Source organism: Triticum aestivum, chromosome 6B, assembly GCF_018294505.1.
Source record: "Triticum aestivum cultivar Chinese Spring chromosome 6B, IWGSC CS RefSeq v2.1, whole genome shotgun sequence".
Lineage (NCBI taxonomy): Eukaryota > Viridiplantae > Streptophyta > Magnoliopsida > Poales > Poaceae > Triticum > Triticum aestivum.
The window spans coordinates 81,216,399-81,224,732 of record NC_057810.1 but is presented as its reverse complement, the minus strand read 5'-3'; the positions used below and the strand labels follow the sequence as shown (position 1 = coordinate 81,224,732).

Sequence of the window (8,334 nt, the reverse complement as noted above, 5' to 3'; positions counted from 1 at the left end):
TCGGATCTAACTGCTCGGCGAATTCCGGGCTGACGTGAAGATCGCTTTTGATGACCTGAGAGGTCATCGTCGGAGCGGTGGCCGAACAGGCGGTCATAAGAAAACCACCTAGCCGGATAGTTTGTCCGGCGGCCAAAGCTCTCTTGACGATGGCGCCGTCTTTAAAGACGGTAGAAGGCATCCTTCTTGATCGCGACGGCACAGAGGAACTCTCAATGAAAGCACCAATGTTGGTGTCAAAACCGGCGGATCTCGGGTAGGGGGTCCCGAACTGTGCGTCTAGGCGGATGGTAACAGGAGACGAGGGACACGATGTTTTTACCCAGGTTCGGGCCCTCTTGATGGAGGTAAAACCCTACGTCCTGCTTGATTAATATTGATGATGTGGGTTACAAGAGTAGATCTACCACGAGCTCAAGGAGGCTAAACCCTAGAAGCTAGCCTATGGTATGATTGTTGTTCGTCCTATGGACTAAGGCCACCCGGTTTATATAGACACCGGAGAGGGCTAGGGTTACACAGAGTCGGTTACAATGGTAGGAGATCTACATATCCGTATCGCCAAGCTTGCCTTCCACGCCAAGGAAAGTCCCATCCGGACACGGGACGAAGTCTTCAATCTTGTATCTTCATAGTCTTGGAGTCCGGCCGATGATGATAGTTCGGCTATCCGGACACCCCCTAGTCCGGGACTCCTCACATATCCTTAGTCCTTTTCAGGTATTTTAGGATGTTCTTGACCGCTGTCCAGTGATCCACTCCTAGATTACTTTGGTACCTCCCTGCTAAACTTATTGCTAAGCATACATCAGGTCTGGTACACAGCATTGCATACATGATAGAGCCTATGGCTGAAGCATAGGGAACATCTTTCATTTTCTCTCTATCTTCTGCTGTGGTCGGGCATTGAGTCTGACTCAACTTCACACCTTGCAATACAGGCAAGAACCCTTTCTTAGCCTGATCCATTTTGAACTTTTTCAAAACTCTATGAAGGTATGTGCTTTGTGAAAGTCCAATTAAGCGTCTTGATCTATCTCTATAGATCTTGATGCCTAATATGTAAGCAGCTTCACCGAGGTCTTTCATTGAAAAACTTTTATTCAAGTATCCCTTTATGCTATCCAGAAATTCTATATCATTTCCAATTAACAATATGTCATTCACATGTACTTATCAGAAAGGCTGTAGTGCTCCCACTCACTTTCTTGTAAATACATGCCTTTCCAAAAGTCTGTATAAAACCATATGCTTTGATCAACTCCCACTCACCTTTCCAAAAGTCTGTATAAAACCATATGCTTTGATCAACTCCCACTCACATATAATATCAGAAATGCTACAGAGCTCCCACTCACCTTTTTGTAAATACAGGCTTCTCCAAAAGTCTGTATAAAACCATATGCTTTGATCACATTATCAAAGCGTTTATTCCAACTCCGAGATGCTTGCAACAATCCATAAATGGATCACTGGAGCTTGCACACTTTGTTAGCACCTTTTGGATCGACAAAACCTTCCGGTTGCATCATATACAACTCTTCTTCCAGAAATCCATTCAGGAATGCAGTTTTGACATCCATTTTCCAAATTTCATAATTATAAAATGCGGCAATTGCTAACATGATTCGGACAGACTTAAGCATCACTACGGGTGAGAAAGTCTCATCGTAGTCAACCCCTTGAACTTGTCGAAAACCTTTTGCAACAAGTCAAGCTTTGTAGACAGTTACATAACCATCAGTGTCAGTCTTCTTCTTGAAGATCCATTTATTCTCAATGGCTTGCCGATCATCGGGCAAGTCAACCAAAGTCCATACTTTGTTTTCATACATGGATCCTATCTCAGATTTCATGGCTTCAAGCCATTTGCGGAATCTGGGCTCATCATCGCTTCCTCATAGTTCGTAGGTTCGCCATGGTCAAGTAACATGACTTCCAGAATAGGATTACCGCACCACTCTGGTGCGGATCTTACTCTGGTAGACCTACGAGGTTCAGTAGAAACTTGATCTGAAGTTTCATGATCAATATCATTAGCTTCCTCACTAATTGGTGTAGTTGTCGCAGGAACCGGTTCTTGTGATGAACTACTTTCCAATAAGAGAGTAGGTACAGTTACCTCATCAAGTTCTACTTTCCTCCCACTCACTTCTTTTGAGAGAAACTCCTCTAGAAAGGATCCGAATTTAGCAATGAAAATCTTGCCCTCAGATCTATGATAGAAGGTGTACCCAATAGTCTCTTTTGGGTATCCTATGAAGACACATTTCTCCGATTTGGGTTTGAGCTTATCTGGTTGAAGTTTCTTCACATAAGCATCGTAGCCCCAAACTTTAAGAAATGACAACTTTGGTTTCTTGCCAAACCACAGTTCATAAGGCGTCGTCTCAACGGATTTTGATGGTGCCCTATTTAACGTGAATGCGGCCATCTCTAAAGCATAACCCCAAAACGATAGCGGTAAATCATTAAGAGACATCATAGATCGCACCATATCCAGTAAAGTACGATTACGACGTTCGGACACACTATTTCGTTGTGGTGTTCTGGGTGTTGTGAGTTGCGAAACTATTCCGCATTGTTTCAAATGTAAACCAAACTCGTAACTCAAATATTCTCCTCCACAATCAGATCGTAGAAAATTTATTTTCTTGTTACGATGATTTTCCACTTCACTCTGAAATTCTTTGAACTTTTCAAATGTTTCAGACTTGTGTTTCATCAAGTAGATATACCCATATCTGCTCAAATCATCTATGAAGGTGAGAAAATAACGATACCCACCACGAGCCTCAACATTCATTGGACCACATACATCAGTATGTATGATTTCCAACAAATCAGTTGCTCGCTCCATAGTTCCGGAGAACGGCGTTTTAGTCATCTTGCCCATGAGGCATGGTTCGCAAGTACCAAGTGACATTGATAATCAAGTGATTCCAAAAGTCCATCAGTATTGAGTTTCTTCATGCGCTTTACACCGATATGACCTAAACGCAGTGCCACAAATAAGTTATACTATCATTATCAACTCTACATCTTTTGGCTTCAGCATTATGAATATGTGTATCACTACTATCGAGATTTAATAAAAATAGACCACTCTGTAAGTGTGCATGACCATAAAAGATATTACTCATATAAATAGAACAACCATTATTCTCTGATTTAAATGAATAACCATCTCGCATCAAACAAGATCCATATATAATGTTCATGCTCAACGCTGGAACCAAATAACAATTATTTAGGTCTAAAACTAATCCCGATGGTAGATGTAGAGGTAGCGTGCCGACCGCGAACACATCTACTTTGTAACCATTTCCCACGCGCATCGTCACCTCGTCCTTAGCCAATCTTCGCCTAATCTGTAGTCCCTGTTTCGAGTTGCAAATATTAGCAACAGAACCAGTATCAAATACCCAGGTACTACTTCGAGCATTAGTAAGGTACACATCAATAACATGTATATCACATATACCTTTGTTCACTTTGCCATCCTTATTATCCGCCAAATACTTGGGGCAGTTCCGCTTCTAGTGTCCAGTCTGCTTGCAGTAGAAGCACTCAGTCTCAGGCTTAGGTCCAGACTTGGGTTTCTTCTCTTGAGCAGCAACTTGTTTGTTGTTCTTCTTGAAGTTCCCCTTCTTCTTCCCTTTGCCCTTTTTCTTGAAACTGGTGGTCTGATTGACCATCAACACTTGATGCTCCTTCTTGATTTCTACCTCCGCAGCCTTTAGCATTGCGAAGAGCTCGGGAATAGTCTTGTCCATCCCTTGCATATTATAGTTCATCACGAAGCTCTTGTATCTTGGTGGCAGTGATTGAAGAATTCTGTCAATGACACTATCATCAGGAAGATTAACTCCCAGTTGAATCAAGTGATTATTATACCCGGACATTTTGAGTATCTGTTCACTGACAGAACTATTCTCCTCCATCTTACAGCTATAGAACTTATTGGAGACTTCATATCTCTCAATCCGGGCATTTGCTTGAAATATTAACTTCAACTCCTGGAACATCTCATATGCTCCATGACGTTCAAAACGTCGTTGAAGACCCGGTTCCAAACCGTAAAGCATGGCACACTGAACTATCGAGTAGTCATCAGCTTTGCTCTGCCAGACCTTCTTAACGTCATCAGTTGCATCTGCAGCAGGCCTGGCACCCAGCGGTGCTTCCAGGACGTAATTCTTCTGTGCAGCAATGAGGATAATCCTCAGGTTACGGACCCAGTCCGTGTAATTGCTACCATCATCTTTCAACTTAGCTTTCTCAAGGAACGCATTAAAATTCAACGGAACAACAGCACGAGCCATCTATCTACAACAAACATAGATAAGCAAAATACTATCAGGTACTAAGTTCATGATAAATTTAAGTTCAATTAATCATATTACTTAAGAACTCCCACTTAGACAGACATCTCTCTAGTCATCTAAGTGATCACGTGATCCAAATCAACTAAACCATGTCCAATCATCACGTGAGATGGAGTAGTTTCAATGGTGAACATCACTATGTTGATAATATCTACTATATGATTCACGTTCGACCTTTCGGTCTCCGTGTTCCGAGGCCATATCTGTATATGCTAGGCTCATCAAGTTTAACCTGAGTATTCCGCGTGTGCAACTGTTTTGCACCCGTTGTATTTGAACGTAGAGCCTATCACACCCGATCATCACGTGGTGTCTCAGCACGAAGAACTTTCGCAATGGTGCATACTCAGGGAGAACACTTCTTGATAATTTAGTGAGAGATCATCTTAAAATGCTACCGTCAATCAAAGCAAGATAAGATGCATAAAGGATAAACATCACATGCAATCAATATAAGTGATATGATATGGCCATCATCATCTTGTGCTTGTGATCTCCATCTCCGAAGCACCGTCGTGATCACCATCGTCACCGGCGCGACACCTTGATCTCCATCGTAGCATCATTGTCATTACGCCATCTATTGCTTCTACGACTATCGCTACTGCTTAGTGATAAAGTAAAGCAATTATAGGGCGTTTGCATTTCATACAATAAAGCGACAACCATATGGCTCCTGCCAGTTGCTGATAACTTCGGTTACAAAACATGATCATCTCATCTATAATACTTAAATAGTTCATCCCCACTAATATATTTCTCTTGACATGCAGCCTATCCACATCACCAACCTAGCCACATTAGCTTTTTCTTAGTAGCTTACATGTGGGACCCACCACAGTCCAAACCAGCCACGTTTTCCTTCACTTACCATTAGTTGGACCCATGACAGGCTGACCCATCGCCTCCTTCTCCCCTGCATCGCATCCAGCGCAGCGGCGGTGGCCAGCCTCCCCCTCTGAACAGTCTGGCGCGCTCTCCTGTTGACTCGAGATCTCTGTTGACTCTTCATTCCTCAAGCCACGGAATCGAAAGTGAACCGTCTGGCAATCAAACCGTCCTTTGATGTATCTGAACCTCCTCATAAGCCGGCCTCCCCGTCTCCCATTCCCCATCTCTATCTCTCCCCAAACATACATGCCATTGACATAGAAGAACCCAGACTCCTCTAGGATTGCGGCGGCCACCATCGGGGGTAGAGCGAGCGGTGCCGCGGCTCCCGTTACTCTCCATGTCGAACCTCTTCGCGTTGTTCGATCTCTGTTCCCTCTACGGCCTGGGCGGTGCCAAGGCTGGAGCGTGCGCTATGCCTGCACGCAGACAACATGGCCTGATGCGATGGTTGCTGGGTGTTGTCCAGTGAGGTCGTTCTTTCGAGCCCATCTGCGTCGGCATGCCGCACTGGGTGCGCCTCGGCGCCGAGAACCTCTGGTGCATCAACCGGCTCACCGGCGGCTGAAACCGCAGCTTGCTGAGCAACTATCCAAAGGCGCTGCCCGGGCGCTCCCTCTTCGTCGATCCATAGACTTCTTTTTTTAGAATTAGGCCCTCTAGATTTTGTATGCTCCGTCTGATCTTGCCTGCACTTTCGAGGGCACTATTCCAATGTTCCTTTCTGAACCTTCTGAGTTCCAAGTATGTCATAGATTACACATTTGGGCATACACATGTATTCTCTGTTCTCCTTTATGTTTAGACATGTGGTTACAACTCCAGCTCCCACTCTATGGTCAAGAGAACATTAGCTTCTTAACTTCAACTTCTATTTTTAGCGTATGCCGACCTGCAACTTTGTTAACAGAGTAGAACTAGAGTGCAAACTTGGTCATCTTTTTGGTGCCTTTGGGCCACTTTTGCTCAATGGTGTTACTACTAGAAGGGTAACTTCTTTCTAGATTTGCTTCTTCTTTTTTTTATGTGATGGGAGGATCTATGCACTCTGCATCGTCTCATCTCCTTCCCCATCTATGTCAGTTCATGCTTTTGTTTGTTTGATCATGCATGCTTAATTTCTTGATTTCTTCAGGATGCCGATGCGTGTAAACCGTTGGGCGTTGGCTACTTGGTTTCACTGGCCCCATCTGAGGCCGGCTATTAGATTCACATATCATCAGACAACATATACTGAGAAAAGAGCCTGGGACATTTGTAAGTGGGTTGAAAGTCAATAATGATTATCTTTGTTTTCACCATGAAATAGGACTGAAAATGCACACTATGATTTCTTATTGAATACAGATTAATTCTTTCAGAAGCACGTCTAATGCGAGCTGTATCGAAATGTATGGATGGCATACATACTGACTTTTCTTCTAATGTCTATACTTTTTCCACATGAAGATTCATTTCAGGTCATGTTCCTTTGAACACTACTTGTAATTGGTGAAAGCTGGACAATGATGAAGACCATAAGTGTTACCCAATATATAAATTATGAAGCAGGTATACTTACACATTTTTTATACTATAATAATATGCCTTTGAATGCCCCTGGATGAATTACTTATAGCTGTTGGTTAACATTTGAAGTACGAGCTTCACTTCCTTTCAGTCTTATATTCATTATAAATACAGAGACTACATGTAAATTTTCTTGCATCTGTTTGTATTTCAGATTATTTTCATATTTTTTATTCAGGTTATGCACTGCTATAGTACTATTATTTTACCTTTTTAAAGGAATATGACAACTCATGTACATCGTGCAATTGGGTAGTTTTTGCACATTTTTTTTCAATGATTAGTGCAGCCATAGGTTTCATAGAAATGCACATATGGTAAGTAACCGAGTACAGGCTGAATTTAGCACACTATAATCTCCAACAGAAAAATCGCGCCCTTCAACTACAGCCTTGCAGCTATGTTATAGTATCCCTTTGAAACATACATGTTATTTGCTAAGGTGGAAAACATGAGATTTTAGGCACATTTCTTAATTTTCCTTCAGATTTTGTTGATATATTCTAGATAATATTTATCTCACATTCTTTCAGTATTTTCAAGGAAGTGCTTCTAGCGTGGTCGTAAGTCCTGTAGGTGTAGGGCTATAACCTTGGTTCTAACAAAAAGGGTCTATCACTGAGTTTGCAATTGACCCACCATAGACAGTGAAGCAATTGATTTTTAACAAAATATTTTTTAGTAAAGAAAATATTTTGTGCTTTCACACCTCTTTTATGTCTGAACATTTGAGAATTAATCTTGATCTTTCTATTGTGTTTTTCTGTCCAGTGCTGCCATTGCCCGCAGAATCTTCTTATTTGCAAACTTTGAAGGCGTGTACTGTTGACTGAAATGTTATTATATTGCTGGCATCCTTCCTTTGTTACACAACAATACAAGAAATTTATTGGGGACATTTGGATTTTTCTTCCTTTTGGTCCCATTTATAATTATATTTCCTTATTTGTTCCCATTGCAATGTAGTATTGATATGATGGAATGGCCAATTGGAATTTGTTAGTTTTGTTTGATGATGTTGCATTCAAGCGAATTTTATGTTACTTGGGGCTCTTTTTCTGCGGATACATGTACTAAAGTGAATCAACACTCACAGCCAAAATTGACACATCCAATGAACTATAATATCCAGCAGCAACGCACAGTGCACCATCAGCCGTCCACATCACCAATTGTGCCACATTGTCATCCACTAAAAATATTTTGTAGCACATGCACACCTCAATTTATAACTGTTCCATCTCCAATGATCCGGTGTACATGCATACCTTTTGTTCACACACAATTACCACTGAAAATTATGGCTTTTCATTTAGGTCATTTCATTCATAGAAAATTTATCCAAAATCAATCTTTAAAATCCCGCAGCAACGCGCGGGGAAATCATCTAGTACAATAAAATATAGCATCACGTCTTGACCATATCACATCACAACATGCCCTGCAAATACAAGTTAGACGTCCTCTACTTTGTTGTTGCAAATTT

At 41.8% G+C, this 8,334-nt stretch overlaps 1 long non-coding RNA gene across 1 annotated transcript; it reads left to right on the top strand.

Annotated features, from left to right (window-relative positions):
* Positions 1 to 6,317: 6,317 nt before the first annotated feature.
* LOC123133563 (uncharacterized) lies at positions 6,318 to 7,730 on the top strand. Its single transcript, XR_006465296.1, has 3 exons — positions 6,318 to 6,536; positions 6,729 to 6,830; positions 7,620 to 7,730. It is a non-coding gene; the product is annotated as an uncharacterized lncRNA (long non-coding RNA).
* The last annotated feature ends 604 nt before the right edge of the window (positions 7,731 to 8,334 follow it).